At 41.5% G+C, this 20,434-nt stretch overlaps 1 protein-coding gene and 1 long non-coding RNA gene across 5 annotated transcripts in view; one reads left to right on the top strand and one right to left on the bottom strand.

Moving 5' to 3' along the window:
- LARS2 (leucyl-tRNA synthetase 2, mitochondrial) overlaps positions 1-20,434 on the top strand; it is a 134,046-nt gene that overhangs the window by 20,736 nt on the left and 92,876 nt on the right. For 3 of the 4 annotated variants that reach the window (XM_048299538.1, XM_048299561.1, XM_048299549.1), the window contains 2 exons: positions 11,439-11,531; positions 17,342-17,452. The gene's annotated coding sequence lies outside the window, so the exon portion shown is untranslated. Of the gene's footprint in view, positions 1-11,438; positions 11,532-17,295; positions 17,453-20,434 lie in introns of those variants that run through there. The other variant, XM_048299573.1, reaches the window with a different exon arrangement.
- Positions 10,521-19,319, bottom strand: LOC125324057. The gene is made up of 4 exons (XR_007202779.1): positions 19,013-19,319; positions 17,564-17,722; positions 14,715-14,863; positions 10,521-11,479 (listed from the first exon to the last, which is right to left on the bottom strand). It is a non-coding gene; the product is annotated as an uncharacterized LOC125324057 (long non-coding RNA).

Genomic DNA, 20,434 nt, shown 5'->3' with positions numbered 1-20,434 from the left:
TCTGAAAAAAGTAAATAAATAAAATATACATAAAGGGAGAAAGAGACTAATTCCCTGCTCCACTAAAATTAATGAAGACAGAACAGCAATCAAATTTAGCGCACTTTCTGGTAGTGTTCAAGGCTTCAAATGTTAATCAGGTGGATTTTTTTTATCATTAGCATCTAAAATTTCAAATAACAGAAGTTGAGTTTTTAAATCCATATATATTTTACGAGTCAAGAAAAAGTCTTGATCTATCAAACTTCTTTACATGTTTGATTTCAGTAAAACCGAATTTATTTTTCTACAGATTTTTTTTAACCACAGACATAGAACTTTTCATCCCTTATACAGGAACTCCCTCAGTCTGAATGCTTTTTCCTTCCTTTCTGCCTCTTATTTCCTTCATCTGGGACTTTCTCTGGTCCCCACCTTCTCCATTCCCTGGCTGTGTCTCCAGCTTCAGAATATACCATGTCCCTGCCCCTTTCCTGTGCACCCAACTCTGTTCCTTAGGTGGATAATTGCCTGCAACCATTTCACCCAAAAACAATTACTTCCCATCCAGTCTCATATCCTTGCTGGAGTCAAATTGATTCAGAGCCTTAAATTATCCCTGAGGTCAGCTCCACTGACATAAATACAGGGGATTTAACTATGTGTTTTCCTTTCAAACATGATTTTTTAACATTTCAGTCTTATGTATGTTTTCAAAACATATCTTCATTGAAAACTATGAAAGCAAAAGCTCATTCATTCCCTTTGAGTAATACCTATTCTTTGCACCCAGCAGCTGTTGCAAATATAAAAATTTTTTTTTAAAATCAAAACAAGCATACTGCTTTCACAGCTTACTTGCTTTTCCCCTCATTACCGATCTTTTGCTGTAACCATGGATCTATCTATAATGACGTGTTTTGTGTGTACTAAACTTTGTACTGCTGAAAAAGCACTGACCAAACTTGCCTGGAAGTCTCAGATGAAGATTGCTTAAAGGATGTGGCTGAAACAAAAAGGTATTTCTACCATTCCATAAATAAATCCTCCTAAGTGTAAATTGTGACCGTTCCTCTGTCCGTCTGAACAATTCAGGTTTTTCAGAGAGCTGCTTTTATGTAAGATGAGAGAGCTGTCTCCATGACATGATGCTCTGCTTCTCTTCACCATTAGTTGGGCGTTAGTTGTTCTGTCTGTAAATAGACAGGCACAGATGGTACCACGACTCTCCGAGCCTCCACACATCTTGCACTGCAAGGATTTTTGTTATTCTTGCTATGTCTCTAGCAGCTCCTACTCTTTCCCAACAGTTTGTTCAGAAGAAAAATGGAAGGCTAAAGAACAATCAGTCCCTTTCCTCTCTAGGATTGCCGAAGTCTTTAGACAGGACAGCAGCCTCATTTTTACTTTTTTCTTTGCTAGGGGAACCCAGCCATGGGCTCACCAATGAAGCAAAATTTCTGCCATCTTCTTTAAGTGAAGTCGGTCCTCCCCAAGACAGCTGAGATGCCTGAGACAGACTACATGCCCCAAAAGCATTAAATTGTGAGACTCAAGTGGTACATCCTCCCTCAGTTCCCTACAGCTCTGATCACCACAGTTAAAGAACCATGACAGATAAAAGAGAAGCTGGTATCATGAGAGACTGCCTCAGTGCACAGGAATAGCATTTGCAGGAAAACAAGCTGGAACAATTAGCAACGCTGAATCGGGAGAGTGCATGGATAAGAAGCATGTGACAGATTCATATTCCCCGCTCCCCAAGCCTGCCATGGAGAAGGTAAAATGGGTGCTGCTCATTAGCCTTTCACATAAGAGAAGAACAACTGAAAGGCAATAAATTTGAAATCTGATAAAAGGAAGTCAGTTTTATTGAAAGTACAGTTAACCTGATAAAATAACCATTGAAACCAAGAACTTAGTGAAGCTATAAAAAGCATTAGATGTTTTTATATATTGTTAAAATATTAATTTAATATTTTCTCTGTCCGTCTCATGTAAGGTTGTAATCTTCTGTTTCTCTAGAGAAGTCAATTTACTAACAAAAAGATAAGAAGTAGTCTCCCTTTCTATGAGCAGGCAAATCTCCTATTTGTTTACTACTTGGTTTTCATCATCTTCCTCTACAGTCTTGTGGAATGGAAGAATCAGTGACATGGTGATGGGTGGACCATTCACCTGCTCCTTGACAGCAGTTCCTGCATTGTCACCTATGAAGCTACTAACAAGAAGAAAAATGATAAAGGTTAAGTCAGTGTGTTCATGAATGGCTCATCTCACTCCTGGGCCTCATATTTTTTGTTTAAATCTGTGTAATATTTTTTGGGGAACCAAGCTTTTTCAGATACACTAATGCAACTGGAGTAGACAGAGGAGTAACAGCTGTAGATGGAGAGCAAATTTCTCTTTTTCCACCCCGCTTCCTCCAAAGAAAGACATTGGAATAGCAGCAATGCAGCTGTGAGCTTGGTGTGGTGAAATACAAACCAAATCCACTGGGTTTCCGTGGCCAGGGGATGGTTTGCTCCATCTTCATCCACCTCTTTGATATGACTGCAAACTCATCCACTCATCCACTCTGTAATGGTTCAGGTTATCTTTATCCAGGTACTGTGGCAAGACAAAAGAGCCCTCCTTTTACAGGGAGGCATGCCCATATACAACAGCCATGGTCTCTGGCTGGTCCCCAGAGACCTGTGGGCAAGCAGGAGCGGTGTCAGAGTGTGGACCACCACACACAGCGCTCCTCTTACCTGCTGCTCTGCCCTGTTCAGGGGAGTTTATCTACATCTCTATTTATCACCCCATCAAAGCCCTCGCATAATCAAGACCACAATATCCTCCTACAGGGACAGGCTTGCAGGAGAGGAGAGTGTGATGAAAATATTAAGAGAAGGAACATCATGGCTCACCTCTTTTTAATGAAAGGATTTCCTGAGAACAGTCCATCAAAAGGGCTATACACCTAAGGGATAGATGAGTTTCCTAGAATTCAACAAGAAAAGCAAAAACCACCTTAATACTGAATAGAAGCTGTGACTGTCATGTAGAAATAAATCTATGACAATCTGCAGAGGAAGCAGTTGAAGGCATGAAAAGCCTGATGAGATTATAAGTAATATCATACATTGCATTACACTATACTGACACAATTTGTTTTTCCTCAGCTACTCAGTATAGACTGCTATCAGTTCACCCCTTATCTGCTGCAGACTTTGGCCATCTCTTGGCTCCCCCACAAACGAGACAATTTGGATACTGACATGCAGAAATAGGAGGTGTCTCACTGCGGATGCCAATGTAAGTGGCAAATCTGGGTGAAATCCTGACTGTGTGAATGGCTCAGGATATGCCAGCATGTGTTAGAAAAGGCAAGTAGAGTTGCAGTTCTTTGAAAATGTGAAGACAAATAAATATATAATTCGCTTGATGGAGTCGGTGGCAATGACTTTGAAGTGTGTGGAGTGGTTTTGCTGGTAGTTGTCTTGTTCAGGCTTTTCTGCGTTCTTTATCCTGGACACTGTACAGGCATTCCCAGGGAAGCTTGCTGACCTATACTGCTGCAGAATGCAAGATATGGTCAATTCCTCCATGCTTGGTGCCTTCCAATTAAAACAGTCTGCCTTCCTAGAACATGTGCATTAACTGGACACATGTGATTAGGATCAATACAGAACTGCAAAGGGAAATTTATGGGCATTGGCATCCAGTGTCACCTAAAAGCAACGCTTGCAGATCTGTGAGACTCTCATGGACTCTCTTGCTTAGCTGTCTGTCTCCCCAGCACACCCAAGCTTGCCTTTCAGAGTTGGACAAAAAGCCTGGCATGTACCACACAGCACCGCAATGGGGTGAGCCCCCAAGGAGGTTTGCTTTGGAGGCTGCTATGGAGGTCTTTAATAATAGTCCTGATTTTTTTCTGATTTCTGCCAACTGAACTCCGTGTTCTGATGATGAATCGAGCAGTTAGAGCCAGGTCCGCGTCTGCCACTTAAACCCTAATGCTTTGGCGCTGAAGCAAGCTGCTTGTGGGAGTTGCTAGGTAACTGTAACCTGCTCACAGATTATGTGAGCCAGTGAGATACTTCTGATGATGTCATGATTTAGATTTGTATTTCATCTCTTAAAAGAGTTTTCTCTCCATTTCTACAAGAACAGGTGTGTGCGGGAGTTCTTCAGTGAGGCAAAACTTCTCTGGCCCAGCATGCTTATGCAGCTTAATTTCACTCTTGCAAACACTAATAAAGCAATATTGACCAGGACTTCTCAAAGTGTGATTTTAGGGGAGAACTTATAGCTGTTCAGGCCTCTTTTATCTTCTAGACACCAATTCAGTGGAAATACAGATATCTTCATTGGCTACCCCGCAGCCTTCACGTGAACAAAATGATGGCTTACTTTCTGTTATTAGTAGCCTATAACAGGAGTGTCATGATTATGCTTTTCAAGAACACAAAAATCCAAATATTACATGTCAGATATGGACTAGACCTCAGAGTTATGCTCCTTCCAATACTAACTACATGCCTAACTTTAATATTTATTACAAGGACAGTCTAGTTATGGCAATATGTGACATTACAAGTGTGTGTAGCACATCACTAACAAGGCAGATGGGAAAATCTTCTCCACCAAGATGCTTTGAACATGTTGTGATGAGTATAGGATTGCTGAACAGGAAACCCCAGAACTGTGGGAGATATAACAAGCCAGGACTTAAGAGACTTCAGCCCTAAACCTGGGCTGAACAAAGATTGCAAAGTGTGTGTGTTTCCTCCTTCCTAAACCAAGAGGGGATGCACTCCTCACAGCATAGCAAGTCTGAAGGCTTTTTAGTGGCTCTCTGCCCATCTGGGAAGGCAGGGTATGAAGGCAGGGGAGTGATCGTGTCTGGGTGGTTTTGACACCCACTGGGACTCTGCAGATGCATTTCTCATTTCCCCTGCTTTCTTCCTCCAGCCTATCAGTGAGAAACCTCTCTCCCTGAAACCCATTCTTTGCTTGGAGATCCTTTTGGGTTCGAGAGTGTTCTGTAATCTTTGAACAGGCCATTTTGCCAGGAACATCAAACTGAAGCAGTAGCTGGTGCAAGCAAGGAGAAATCAAACCCTTTGTTTCCTGTCCTCTGTTTGTAACACTCATGCATCCTCTGGGAGCTACTGCCTTCATCCCTGACACTCCTAACTATCTACTGGTTTTTCTCTCCCTATTTGCCTGTCTGATTTGATCTTCTTTCTCTTTATTTCTGTCTCTTGCTGTCATTCTCCCCATGTGTGGTGCTCTTCCCCAATGTGTATGAATCCCTAATCAGTGCAGAGCTCAGGTCCTAGGCATGTGCTGTGCCAGGCTGCTGCGACAATTAGCTAACATTTGGAGAGTGCTATGTCTCCAGCGTGCTATTTTAAGATGCACAGTCTTGATCACATACACAGGTCTACCTGGCAGAAAAGGAACTGAGACAGAGCATACAGCTGACATTCCCTAGGCTCTGGATGAGTGCCAGTATTAAATGTACTGTTCAGCACAGGGAAGACCATTTTCTGCAGAGAGAGGTCTAACAGGCACTCATGAGGACAGGCAGAGTCCAGTGGGAAGGATGATATATCTCACTGTCAGCGAATGCTTTGGTATTTTCACCTATCCAGGGTGATCAGACAAGAACCCCCCTCCCTCACAGATGAACCACAGGAACGTATTCTTTGTGTCAGTTCCACAGAAATCACCGGGATTATTTGCAAAAATACAATCAAACCTGGCGAATTCAGCTGATTTATGGTACAATTTTTTGTACATTCTGTGCATAGAAAGGGAATAGATTTTCACTCTGTTTAAACTGTACAAGGTCACTGAATTGAGCAGGGACCAAGTAATGGCAGGAACATTTTTCTCCCCTGCTTCATGGTATGATACCTCTCCTGAAACATAATATATTTACTGTCATGGCCAAAGAGCAGAGCAGACCTGCCAGTCCTCTAGTAACCCTCCTGTTCTTCTGCCTGCAATTTTTAACTAGTTGAAAGCATTAAGTAAATGAGAATGATTACAATTGTTGATCTCATTAGGAGACTTTTATTTTCATGTATATTTTACATACTGAGACATTCTGCTAGATCTAATTTACGAGCAAGAGTCTATGAAGAATTAAGTGACTGAGATTCCTAATTCTTCACATTTTCATTTTGTGTTCTGCTTGATTCCCTGTGTGTTGTGATGTTCAAACCAGAGATTAACACACACTTCACAAAGCTTCCTGGTATTCTATAGAAAGTACCCAAGGTTTTTGTACAGCTGTCCAGCAATGGCAGAGCAGAGGGCTCCAGAGCTTAACAGAATGATCAAATATATAGCTTGAGTCATGTCAGTTTGCATATCATTAAAACTTGGAACTAAAGATTTGATGATTTTCAGAAGTGAAGTAAATTAAGACCAGTGTAAGAACTGAACCAAAATGAGGATTTAAGTGTATCCTTCTCTTAATTACCCAGCACAATCCTGTCATTAATAAATGGCTTAAGTGTCAAGTAAAAGGAAGTCAATTACCTAGAAAACTGGTAATCATCTATTGAGTTGTCTAAAAAAACAGCACTTTCCAGTAACACAGTGTAATATTTATGAGTTATGACTAGTGGTGATAGTTTCTCAAGGCAGATGATCAGACTATACATAAAATAAATCAGACAGCAGTAGTTTAGGAAGGTGTCATTAAAGTCCACCTTTAAAATCTCGTAACTTTCCAATGCAATCACTCTGGGGAATGAAGATTTTCATTGCTTAGTTCCTTCCCAAAGATGATTCCTTTTAGATGTTCATAATCATTCTAGCTTCATATCTACATTTGTAGAACACCTTATATAAGCATACTGTTTTGTATGATTAACAGAGGTATCTGCTGATGAAAAAGTATGGTGATACAGGATAAGGGGTTGGATTTAAGAGAGTACATGTAACTCAACAAATGTTGAGGGCCAACGATAAATGCATCACTGTACAAGTTGATGACGGCAATCTGATAATTCACAGGGGAAAAACTTTTTTTTTTAAGACCATTTTTATGCTATTTTGTTTTGAATAATCTGATTTTTCTAAACAAGAGACATGTTAATAAATGTTCATTAAAATACCACAGAAATTATAAGCAGTGTTTGAGTAACCCTTTCTTGGGATTATGGTTTTGAAATATTTCTCCCAAGGTTTGTATTCTGTTCTCATCTCATTATTCAGAGACAGCTTGCAGAAACAGTTATAATTTATTATGCTCTAAAGAAAACAGCTTACCCAGATGAAGACATATTCAGATCAGCTGGGCTTTAGTAGTTCAATTTGTGTTTGCATTGTAACAGTTAGTTACATTTAGGAAAAACCGTGGTTGTCCTGGCCCATTAGGCATGATTTTCAGCATTTCTGTGGCAGCTGTGCTTTTTGGAAGCACTTCCCAGCGCTGAGGACTCGAGTCAGATCCCCTTGGACATGGAGCAGTTCAGTCCTGCTCTGTTCACTTATGACAAGGAGACTGGAAGCATGATAAAAGGCGCTTCTCCCCAGCCTGCATGGATACTTTACACTTCCAGAAAAATGATTCTGTGTGACTACAACAAAAGTAGGTGCCCTTTATCCCAGCTCCAAAGGTTGTTCATGGCTATTTATTCAATAGCAAAGCTCTTCCAAACAAAGGTTTTCCAAAGGGGTAGCTGTCCCCCAGCACACATCCCTCCAGAGAGCTGAAAAGCAGTGACAACTTTGAGGTCCCCCTGAAGATACCAGCAGCCACTGCACAGGGCTGAGGCTTGCATTCCCAAGCACCCTCCACAAAGACAGGGTGGGTCTGCCATGCTGCTGCCACTGCTCCTCCAGGCAAGCATCACTCCTGAAGCTGGCTATAGCCTCCGAGCAAAATGATGATCAGTTGCATTTTATTTTTATACCCTGAACTTCCATCTTTACACCGATAAGGGAACAGCTGCCTCTAATCTCTCTTCTAAATCCTGAGCCTAAGATGGCAACCTCTTGGGCATCATGGATGCTGCCCTTAACTGGCCGATGAGCCCCAAATGCCAGCTATTATCCTTATGGCAACTATGTATCGCCATAAGGTTGTGGGTCTTTTTTTGCTGCCTGTTTAATTTTCTCAGCAGCAGTTGGGTTGCAGGAGTCAGAGAAAAACTCTGCAGTCCCTTCTCTTGCTAAAGGCTGAGATTCACTGACCAGTGGCATGCAGAGAGTTGTTGGGGGCTGCTTTGACATTAAAGGTTTCATTTCCAGAGATTGTCACATGATGATGCCAACTGCTAGGGAAATTTTAAGCACAGATGACTAATGCATAGTAAAGTAACCTGTGGACTAGCTGAGCTGCTATTCCTCCAGAAAGGCTGCCTTATAATAAGTCATTTAGATAAGAGCAGAGAGATGCTCTGGCCTTGGAAGTGCAGTGGTTTGAGTTCACCATTGCCATAAGAAATGTGAAGGGGGGCTTTCTCAGCAGGATAGGCAAAATGCAGCTTTCCCACTATGGAAGAGACTTGGCAAAGACTGCAGAGGTGAGGCTGTGAGAAGCTGTTCTGCTCTGTAGATCTGGTCTTGCAAAGAAAATAGTCTCTATATACTCTTGGTATAATCTCCCTTTCGGAAAGTAAAGAGGGGACCTGCATCTCAAATGATTGTAAAAATGTGAAAACAGATCAATCATGTGGAAATTCTTCCTTTTATCTATCAGGGAAAAGCTAAACAAGGGTGAAAGAAAAATTATTTCCATCTTCCCTGAAATTGGTAGGTAAGTATTAAAAGGCATTCCCTCTTCTTTTAGCTAACTTTGGCTAAAAGAGAGGAATTCCAAAATCTTGCCCACCACATACTTCTGTGTGGGTCAGTGGATGCAATAGTGAGTAAACCCAAACTCCTTTGATTCAATCAATGCCTGGAAAAGAGATGGGGAAATGCATAGAGCAAGTGAGGTACAAGAGACTGGGAAGAGGTAATTTTCTCTTTTTATCACGAAGAGGAGTTTTATAAAGGGCTCTGCAGTTGGTGCTTGTAGCCAGATAAGATTTAATACATATTCTTTCTGATGGTGATGAATTCCATTGGTCAGAAGAGATCCTTTTCCACATATGCAATACAGAAGTCTTGGAAGGAATATTTTTGGCTAAAATGACTGGAGTAGTACTACAGCTGCAAGCTGGCAGCTTGTCTTCAGAGCTAGTGGTTTGTTGACTTAATATTCCTCTTCCAGGAAAGCCTGTGTGCTGAACAAAGACCAGGCATTGTTTGTGTTCCTGACTGTGCACTGTTTGCTCAGATATGGAGGGGTAATTCTCATGAGTCCCCTTGCCCAGCCTTCACCCCACAGACAATACAGTATGTTAAAATGTGAGTTATCTAAGTGATAGCAAACATCAAGAAGAGAGGTTCATGCTTAAAAAATTAATTCTTCTCCTGAGTTAGATTCACCAGCCTTCTAGTCTGAGTCTACAGCCAGAATGGCTGAACACCAACATTTCTTCATCTGAAGATGGTTCTTTTATATAAACAAATACGTGCATGATGTATGCAGGGAGACATCTACGAACATTTGCAATTCACTGTAGTGACAGCAGACATAATTCAAATGGCATGAGGGATGTTGAGATTATTTTGCAGAGAAAAATGCCATAACTTCAGCCTCATACAATTCCTACATATTTCACCGGGCCTCAGTCGTTGTTTAGTAATTCACAATATGAACCCTTTTAAGAAGTTGAAAAGAAGCTATTTATCTCATTTATCAGACTAGGTAACAGAAATCAAAGTAGCTTCCATCCCATGCATAATCAGGGCACCGGTCCATTCCTGGTAGCATAACCCTGAGATGCCTAGTTTTCTTCAGGCCCATGCTCCAGTGATTCATGCAGTGTTCAGTCCATCCTACCTCCGTTCTCTCCCAGAGTCATTAGCCATTCTGCTCTATTGTAGGCACAAAGGAACTTTCCACCCACCTACACTAAACCTAAAAAAAGCCAACAGAGCCTTTGGGCCACGTATTTTCTGTGCTCAATGTACTGATTTGTATAAACATATATTAGTTTTATTTCCTCTGGCAGCAGATTGCACTGCCAAAAGTTTTTCATCTTTATCATGCTTGTACTGGGAGTGGTTTTGCTCACCTGTGGTATCCCAAACACCTCTTGCTTTCCAGGACAGGAAAGGATACAGAGGAGAGCAACTAAGGAAGGAATGTCACAGGCCCCTTCCACTAAATGACGGTTGGACTAAAAGGGCAAATGCCCAACCTGCTGAAATGGGGACAGGAAAAGAAGTGAAGCTTTCCCTCCAACACCCTGTGCTGAGTTCTGTAAAGGAAAAGGTCTCAGTATCTGCTGGCAGAGTTCTGGGGGTTCTGTCTCATCTTGACCTTTCCTTTAACATTGTATGCACATTACTTTGCTTTACACTTAAACAGTGAGGGAAGGTGGGAAGGGTAAGTGAAGAGGAAGAAGAGAAACGAAAAAAAAATTGAGTTTTATTATTCTTGCTCCTGGGCTTTGTCTATTATTCTTGAATCACCTTGGGATTAAGTCTCCTTAGAGATATGAAGAATATCTTCCTCAGACATAATTTAATAATATTTCCCTTTCTATTGTATTAGTAAATCCCCCCACATACCTTCCTCTGAAAAGCAGATCACTCTGAAATACATCACCAGGGTTAATACTTTATTTTCAGCTGCACTGGTCATGCTTGGGTACTCTTGGTTCCTACTCTTCACAAGTTTGTAGTTATCCAGGAATATTAAAACATAAATGCAAAAGGCTTTTACGTCATTTGTAGTCCTGATCTCTTAGGACAGTCAAAACCTCAGTTTTATTTACCTTCTTCTCTCTTGAGTTTTTTTCCTCAACTTGTTTGTACCAATTTTTTTCTACAATATACTTGCATAGCAAAGACTAATCTGAAAGACTTGTTCATCAAGTGTAGCCTTTCATTATAAGCATGTCCAGTTAGAGCTGTGGTGTCCCTTTGGTTGTTTGATTGCTTGTATCTGACAGCTTGTAGCTACTTCACTCAGCTTGAACAGGGAGAAAGTTGACAGGAGGCCCTTCAAGACCCTGTTCTTCTTCTGCTGGCTTTCAATGTAGTTCTGAGCTAGTATTTCTCTATGAAGTAAAAGCTTTTATTTTGTCCCATTATTATAGTCATTCAAGAAGGGAAAGAAACCAGAGGGTGTCTATCTGTGCCAGCAAAGAAACATCTCTCTGATTAGTAAGCAACTCGTTCATTAATTTCCATTTCGAAACAATGTTCTCATTACCCAGTTTTGCTTCTGCAACTACAACTAGGTTGAGAAAGATTGAACTGTTTATATGCAACTTAAGATAGATGCCAAGACATTGCCTTCTTAAACAATCGTTTTGTATTGCTGACTGATTTTCTACAGAACAGGCACAGTTTTACGAAGCTGCGATATTCACACTTTGTCTTCTGTTCAGTTCCAGGAAACTTGTCTCATGAGGATTAGACACGCTGCCATCTGCAATACAGACATTTCGATCAGCGGATATGGCCAGGAAAACGTACTGTTTGTGAGTAATTTCTTTTAAAAATAAGTACTGTCTCTTAAAAGTGAAATGGGAGAGTGACATGTAGCTTTAAAACTAATTTTCTAGTTATTAGAAGAAAATAACCCACATCAGTGATTATCTGTAAGGCAAATAGCATGGATATGAAGAGGGATGCTATTCTTCTCCCAGCCCAAATGCAACTTTTGAACCTCTGGTCCACAACAGTGCTCAGACCATTGGCTGGGACCATTGGCTGCCAATTCTCAAATGCCCCATTGAGGGTCTCCAGCTGATGGTTTCAGCTCCAGTTACCTATAGTGGAGTGTGAACCTCCCCTTTGTTCACATGGCAGAGAGAACTTGTATTTGCAAGGGGCCAGGGAAGGGCACAGACACTCAAGCTACTAAGATGGTAAGGGAAAGCCAGCATGGGTCAGATTAAGGGTCAGGATCAGACAGTTTCCTTATCCCACAGGAACAACCTGGGCAGGCACTGAAGCTTTCATATGTGCCTCTGAATGAGGCACAAACCTTCTATGAAAAACTGCTAACCAAGGGAGTAAACCAGAGATTATAATCAGTAAAGTAATATATGACTGCTCTTCTTGTTTCTCTCTTAGCACCAGGGTTTTTTGTGCCACCAAGAGACAAATAAACTGACATCAGCTCCTTAATGTACTTGCTCTAATGACAGGGCTTTTGTCACTCCTAGCTGTACTCTTGCTTTAGCTTCAGAAAGGGTTGTTACTTTTGTAAATACTGTTTGGGCAGTAATGCATTAGGCACAAATAGTAAATGCCAATTATCATCCTTTCCCACAAACTCACAAAGGGAGGAGAATTTTGTCCCCTCTGTCAGAGACAGGCCACAAAAAGATCACTGTTTCAGTGCTGGCACAACTGAGAGGGCAAGAGCCCTGTGGCCAGGAGGCTGGGGGCAGAACTAGGGCAGAAACCTCTTATAAAGGCAATAAAAAGTTCAACTGCTTATAGTTTGTGAAAATGATAAGCAAATAGTCCACCTACTTAACTTCTACTGTTTTACTGAGTCATTAAGTCTTAGTGTGACAAATGAATGAAAGCCTCTATTTGCAGAAATGCCCAGTGTCTGATTGGTCTGAGAGAAACAACCAGAGAGGTCTTTTAAGGCTCCTGTTTGCTTTTAAGGCAGGGCCAACCTTGTCTCTAAAAATTATGGCTTTCTAACGGGGCACTACTTAACATCTGGGAATTTGTACTTCTAGAACAGAGAAATAATAAGTACTGGCACTGAAAACAGAGAAAGCGTCTTCCCATGCCCATAAGTCTTCCTGTTCCACTGGCAAAAGCTCAAGGACAGTCCATTGTCCACCCTCAGTCAGGGGTCAGAGTGACATTTCTGGAATCTTGTACTACGCAACGTCCATGGAAGAAAAAAAATCCTCTTGTTGTCTTAGCTAATGGGAGAACACAATGTAAAGCACTCCCCTGCTTTCTGAGAGCAGGACACATACGGGCTGCTTCAATTTCCATCTTCCAAACTGTCATTGTTACACATACACATCTGCTAGAGCTAGTTTTAACACCAGGACTCGGAGCAAGCACAGGGGAGTCTGCTGAGCAGAGGCTACCGTGGAGCCAGTCAAGGGGCACTGTCCTGCAGTGATATGAAATCAAAGGAACTTTTCAGGAGAGCATAATCTGGAGGGCACATGCATGACATAGTACAGGAGAGATTTGGGAGAAATTTGTGGAAAATTAGCAGAAGAAAACAAAGATTGATTGTCAAAAATAATTTCTTTACAAAGAAATGATCTAATCAAAGAAAGTGGTAAGAAATACTGGCCTCTTGAATCCAGCAATTACTCTGGGAGAGGAGAGAAACACTCTTCATTGGCTGAACCTGTTCTTCATTCCCCAGAAAACCAGAGCTCTGGGGCAGCTCTTTCATAAATATTTCACTGTACAGCTTGCTGTGCAGCCCGCAGGCTGAGGCCAGTTGTGTGGCCATTCCTGTCCCCAACAGCCTGATTCACTACAGTCCACGTAAATCAGTAAGAAATATTCTCACGGGGAAATGAGGTCTTGAAAAAGGCTCTGAATACAGCAGATAAATCAGCAGTAGTGTTGGCATTGCATAAAGGGCAGGGTGAATAATAATAGCAACAAAAAACTCCCAGCATCCTTCAAACATGGCACGGCTTAGGCTTTGCCACCAAGACAGTTGTTCGGGAGATATTTAAATGTTTTGAAGGAAAGCTCAGTAGGGCAATCATGCAAGGAGCTACTAAAAGGCTCTGTTTCAGCTGCAGCCCTGCATGTTGGGCTGTGGCTGAGGATGCTGCCACAGAGCATGGCCTCTTCAGCACTTCTCCACTCATCTCCAAGCACGTACATCCTACAGTCCGCCACCCTGTTGCATGCGGTTCAGTCTGTACTGGTGGGCAGTGAAAACTGAAGCCCGCTCCTCAGCAGATTGTAAAAAGGTGCCTCCAGCAACCTGCACTCTGGCCAGCTCTTGCTCCCCTCTCTGGCAGCCGCCTTGGCCATTTTCAGCTGAGTGAGTGATGACTTTTCATATGAAAATTCAAGCCCGGAGCTGGAAGCTCCCACCATTCAACCTCACCCTCCACACTCTTGTTGCAGCATGTTGCCAGAATTTTCTTTGCAGACCTCATGTTCCTACTGGCCACTGTATTCCCAGCAAATTCTCCCTGTATCCCTTCAGGGAAACCAGAGGGGAATGTATTACTACAGCCATCTACACTGTGCACTGGCTCTTTGGAGTCTGGACAGACTGCAGTATTCTCAAACATTCTTGAATTATTTTTTAATTTCTTCAACAGTTAATTCTTGGTCTGTATCCTGATTCACTGATGCTGTACATCTCTTAAGTCATGCATGCTAATGATCATCTCCTCTGGATTTTACAGCTAGTACTGGTGAAAGATGAAACCCCAATATTGCCTATTATACTGGGGCTACAGTCAAATATTAAAAGAAAAAAACCCCTTCAAGATGACATCTGTTGTAGGCAAAGTTCATATATTCCTTCATGAAAATTCAACTACATATAAAAAAGACTTTGCAATAGATGGAGGATGATTCACGCTTAAATATACAGCTGAAAGCCACTCAAAATTCTCTCTTTTCTCTACTTCCTGCTGTTTTATGAGTCCAGCGAAAGAAGAACTATGATTAGTGATAATAAATTTCCATTTTCTCACCTTGCCCTTCAGCATTTCATCAGAGATAACAGTAAACTCTGGTGCTCTTTTGACATCACACAAATAGCATTCCCGGGCTCTCTTCTCCTCTCTCCAGCCTGCTTTATCTTTCACTGCTCAGCAAATCTTCACACAAAACTAATGTTTAGCTGCAAAAAAGAAGGATATGGAGGGTATGAATGAATACAGAAAGTAGCAAGATTGTTGCTGAATGGCCCTTTTTGGAGAAATCGTCCCCGTTACAGTGGTTAGTGAGCAGCTGCTTCCCAGCTGAGATTTATCAGCTAAAGAAAAGGTGATACACAATTTAGCAAAAGCCATAGAGGCTGTGAAAACTGGAGGGCTTCTTTCTGGCTGTACACTGGAAGTGCATGAGCCTAGGCATTTACATCCCAGAAAAGGTTGCCAGGGTGTGTATAAGTAGCAGACCTGCTCCCCGCAGCTCCCACTGGGAACAATCTCCCTGCAGTGAAGGGATGATGCTACTGAGTGCCAACTAGTAGAAGAAAGCAAAGCAGAAGGCCTGAGGCAAGTGCCCAGACTGATGTCTAGTACAGTCTCCTGTATCACTGAGCTGCAGGAATAGGTCAGAAACTTGAGAGAGAGACTGTAGCACTTCTATCCAAAGTAGCAAGTGCTTCCTTGGGCAATCCCTGACTTAGAGCTGTTGTTGTACCCTTTTCTCTTGATCGCTTCAGTCCCATGGTTACTTTGGATAACATCCAAAGCCAATCTGTGACTCCTGCTCCATCTATGCAATGCCTCAGGCTGAGGTGAAAGCTGGAAAGATATTTGGATCACAGGAGAGGGTTGGGTGCTATTGAAGTCATCCCTATCTTCCCTTTTGAATGCCTGCAGCACCAAATGAGGTGGGACCATCCTTACATGGACTCATGTCTTCATTATGTGTTTCTGAGGAATGTGCTGTAATTCAGAATGAAGTAATTGCAGTTTTGTGGGGGAAGATTAGCCTCCTAAGACCCAACACACCTCCAAAGCAGCCATGACTGGATTGGGTATGAGTTGGTGGCATATGACAGTGAGTTGTAGAAATGAGATGGGGAGTATCACACTCATGTAGTTATCCTATAGAAACCATGGAAGAGAAGAACTGGGGCTAGGACCCCACAGACAGGAGAGCCAATGGAGAGAAGCGGGCACACATAAAAGCCATTGCCCAGAACAACCCAGGACTAAGCTCTGTTTTGTGCAACACAAACATCTTGCTTACCACTGCCAGTTGAAATGGGAGGTTTTGGCTGCCAGAAGCAAGAGGCAAATACAGAGGGGTTTTCCTAATTATTATGCCATTTGGTTTTCACGTGCCTATGTGTTTCCCAGCAGGGCGTGATCTTCAGGGAGGATGCTTGATGGGGGTCCTGCAAGGCTCCAGCCCAGGAATATGGTGGTAAGGGCAGCCATGTCAAATATGCCACACCAAGCATGAGAAGAAGGATGCCAGCCAGGAACTATGAAAACTATTTTGAAGTTAAGTCCAAGGGGGGTTTGTGCCTTTCTTTCATGTTGCAGGATCTTCTGGCTTATGAGGTTTTTATGATTGCTCTGATAATTGAATGATTCTCAGTGGAAATAAAAATGTTATTTACAAAAATTCCTTACAAAAAAAAGTGACAATTAACTGCCAGATCTTTTTCTACATCATACACTGCAATCACAACTACCAGAGCACAGATTAAAACCAAAGGCCACCCCTGCAGATACATGGGGAAAATCACTCCAGGTCTCTTGCAAATTGCAATTTCGCAAGCTGGCAACCCACCAAAGCACCCCAGCTCAGGTCTGGCCAATAAAAGCACAGGAACAGCTTTTTCATGTCTGTCTCTACTAAAGTTTGGTGTTAATGGAACAGAACATTCCAATAACCTTTTAAAAGGTTGTACTAATTCAATTCTTTGGGTTGGAGAGAGCCAAGCTGCATTAATCTGGTTATTGGATAATAAGCAAAAGGAGTGACATGGAAGGGAGCGAGGTGGTGGTTTAAGGTGTTTTCATGTAGCAGTTGGTATAAAAAGACAGATGAGCTGAAAGGTGGGAGGTTTAGCTTGCTGACAGGAGACAGACACCCACAAAGTTGTGTTCTCTCCCTTGCATGACCAGTCCCTGAGCCAGGCTGCACCTGTGTAGCTCCAGTACTATCATCCTGGGATGAGAGGGATATGTGGGGATGAATAATTCAGCTGCAAATCAGCTCTCCAACTGCACTGCAATTTTTTTCCTGGGATGCTATTTTTAATTTAGATACTCCCACGTGTGTGTTTGGTGGATTAGAGGCATATGAGAAATAGAAGAAGGTGGCTGACGCAGGCAGGTAGCAGAGCCTGGGGGTGGCAGGGGTTGAGCCAACACTGGCCTAGAGCAGGTCCAACGCCATCTCCCTGCCGAGGGCAGCATGGGCCTGAGCACCTCTGAGCCCTACTTACTTTGGTGGGCGCTGAAAAAGCTCAGCACTGCTTGCTTGGATTTAAACCCCTGTGTTGGCCATCACAAAGAAACAATGCAGGTGCCTGTTCAGTTATAGCCAGAGCTGGATGTCAGGGTATCTGGGTTCAGTTTTGAGGTCTGCTACTTATCTCCTTTCCACAAACCTTGTAAATCCTCTCTCGTAGTTCCAGATTTGTTAGTGGAAGAATTGTTAGCACTGTTTCCTTTGGTCTGCCTCACTTTCCTCTGGGGAAGAAACCATCACTGCTTGTTTACAGCTACAGAAGATAACTCAGGTGAGAGCCTCTTCCCCTGTAAGGTGGCGTCTTCCTATGGTATTTTTTAATCACAAACATCAAAAGGAGAGAGTCATCAAAATGGTTTAAGAGGAAGTTGAAAATTTTTACCTGCAGCAGCTCAGTGAGGAGATGAGGGACTGTAGGATACAATGGAGTGGAAAAAGCTGACTATTTGGGCAAATGCAAAACTATCATTACATGCTCATCTTTGTGAAAATCCAGATTTCTGGAAGAGCTTGGCTGGCATTTTGATTTGTTCACTAGATCCTACAGACAATAAAAACAAAGATCAATCCATAAAGAAAATCCTGTAATGTCTGAGAATCTTTCCTTTTACCCCTTTCTGTGCATACAGTATCCAGTCCATTACTAATAATAACTGCTTTTACAAAGTCTAGAGTACTCTGGCAGATCCCTAGCTGGTAAAGGCATTCATGTCTTCCTGTGGACTCAAGGGAACTGACATTTAGAGTAGTTCACTCCTTGTTATGTTATACAGAGTCTCAACTGTTCAGCTCTAAATCACTGCATATGGGGAACTTCTTAAAAATGAGATGAGGGAAGTATTTGAAAACCAAAATTTAATTAGCTATTGTGAGATCATTCCACAGATTACGGCTAGGGTTGTGGAAAGTGCCCATGCTTTCAAGGCATGATGCACTGTGCTACCCCTTCTCAGTATCTAAATAATGGTCTAATTTGTAAAAAGCCCTTTATTTCTTACTCTAATTCTTGATCTTTGTGGTCAAGAAAACCACGGACTATTCCTTAATTACTCAATTCTTTGTCAGTAAAGTTACATGCTGCACCCAGATTTTGGGGGGAAGACAGCAAAACAGAAAATGTTGTGATGTAGCAGTGATGAAGAAGCCAGCATCCTTTGCAACAAAAATTTCATAACTAATGCTTCACAAGGCCTGGTGATCAGTTTTGACTGACCTGTGATATTCATGAGACTGGGACAAAAAAAAACCATTCTCAGTTACACTCTGTTCAGAAAGTAGGTAATTAGCCAAAGAGTTCAATGTCTAATAAGCTCCATTTATCGCACACCTTTGGCCTCCTGGCTTCTGGGAAAAACAAGTACCAACAAGTAGACACCACATGGTGGCTTCTCACACCAACATTTTACAAAGAGTAGCTGCAATTTTAAAACACAAAACAACATGCCAGACAAAGGTTTCTCTTTCTTTCCTAAAATATGAATTTAATCTCCAAAAACTACACTTGCCTGCAGTCCCTAAAGAGCAAGTCTACAAGCATTGAAACAGAATCTGGCTCGAGATTTGGAACCCTTGGAGGCATTAAGGCAGGAATGAATTGCTTTATATCATTAGAAAGCCAAGACTGTCTACTTTCCTGTGGAATATAAAGCATTCTGTTTGCAGCTGGTACTTCGTAAGACACTGAGCCATAGCACTGACCCAGTGCATTTTGCATATGCACTACAGACCATTTTAGAGTTTGTAAATCATTATCAAAAACTTAATTATCTTCTTTTCTCTAATGGCACATCCAAAGGCATTATGCAGATTTCATAGACATCTTTTTACCTACCTAATTCTCCATCACGCCTTCCAGATTTTTGGAAAGATGTTGGCATGTAAATGTTGCTTTCTAGTTTTTCTTGTCCAGTTGTGTCAAAGCTCAGATGAATAGAGAGATAGCCATCATCCAGCTTCCAACCTGTGAATAAGCTGTAGTACAATCACTTGGTAGCCTTCTATCAGGACAGCATGCTGTCAGGCACACCGTGTCCTGCAGTGCAGAAACTGCTGCTGAATAATTGTCCACAGTGTCCCGTGGGAAGTGCCCTGTGTTGGATTAACACCTCAGCCTCAAGCAGGCAAGTACAGGTTTGGGTTTAAACCCTTGGTTTAGGACAGAAGTGATGAGTACTTCAATGGAAGCCCGAAAGGAGTAAGAAGTACTCCTCAATTCTTCTGTCCTGCTTTATAAAAACAATGAGTTGTTTTTAATCCACATACAGCAAAACACTCTAATAAAGAACAGTCACTAAATAGCCTGGACAGGCCTTAAGAAATCTTAGCATTATGTTCATGTAAAAGCAGTGCTAATGTGGGATGGTGATCCTAGTTGTCAAGCTACCTTCTAATCTTAACTCCTCTAGTGGGCTTTGCATGTTAAAGAGTAGAAAACAATATTTAAATTAACATAAGGTTAACAGTGTAAGTATTTGGTTTGCAAAACATATGTAAAAACTGCAAACACTACATGCTCCACTTAGACTTGGGAGTGTTAACAAGAAAAAATGCATCCAAAAAACCTTTAGAAGTAAGAATCAAAAGTACAAATCTGACTGTATAGTAACATACAGAGTACCTGAATGTTTTTTTGGTATTTTGTTCATTTAATGCAAAGTCTTTTTGACAATTTCAAGCTGAATTAAAAAAAAAAAAAAATGGAATGCAACTACTGAAGCAACCCTGTACTTCTCATGTAGGACACAATGACAGGAAACACAAACAGGTGACCGCAGCATCCCTCTAGGTCTGCATAACTAGAAGTGAAAATTTCCTTGCATTCCAAAATAAAACTCAGCATGGTTTATTTATGGCAATGGAATCTTTAATGAGCCATACTCTCCAAAGACACACTCTCAACTGTTAAAAGAAAAGTTGCACTCATTTAAAAAGTCTTATATTGTTGAAATACAACTACTTAACATTTAAAATATATTTTCTAATTTTACCTATATAATACAAATCTCAAACATATTCTATTAAGAAGCAATATACTCTCAATTTTCGTATTCCAGTTCTGTGACATCTTTTCCTATAATTTCAACTACAAAGAGAAAATGAGTGGCAGGTTTCATAACATCAAATCCTGAAAAGGAGGTGTTAATTGGTATCTAAGAATTGCAGTCCACAGAATTCAAAAGTCCTATTAGTTATCTAATCATTTAGAAGCAAGAGGATTTCTACCTAGTACCAATGGATTTGAATAGCATATGCA

The sequence above is a fragment of the Corvus hawaiiensis genome, chromosome 1 (genome assembly GCF_020740725.1).
Source record: "Corvus hawaiiensis isolate bCorHaw1 chromosome 1, bCorHaw1.pri.cur, whole genome shotgun sequence".
NCBI lineage: Eukaryota > Metazoa > Chordata > Aves > Passeriformes > Corvidae > Corvus > Corvus hawaiiensis.
This window is presented reverse-complemented; position numbering and strand designations above follow the sequence as displayed.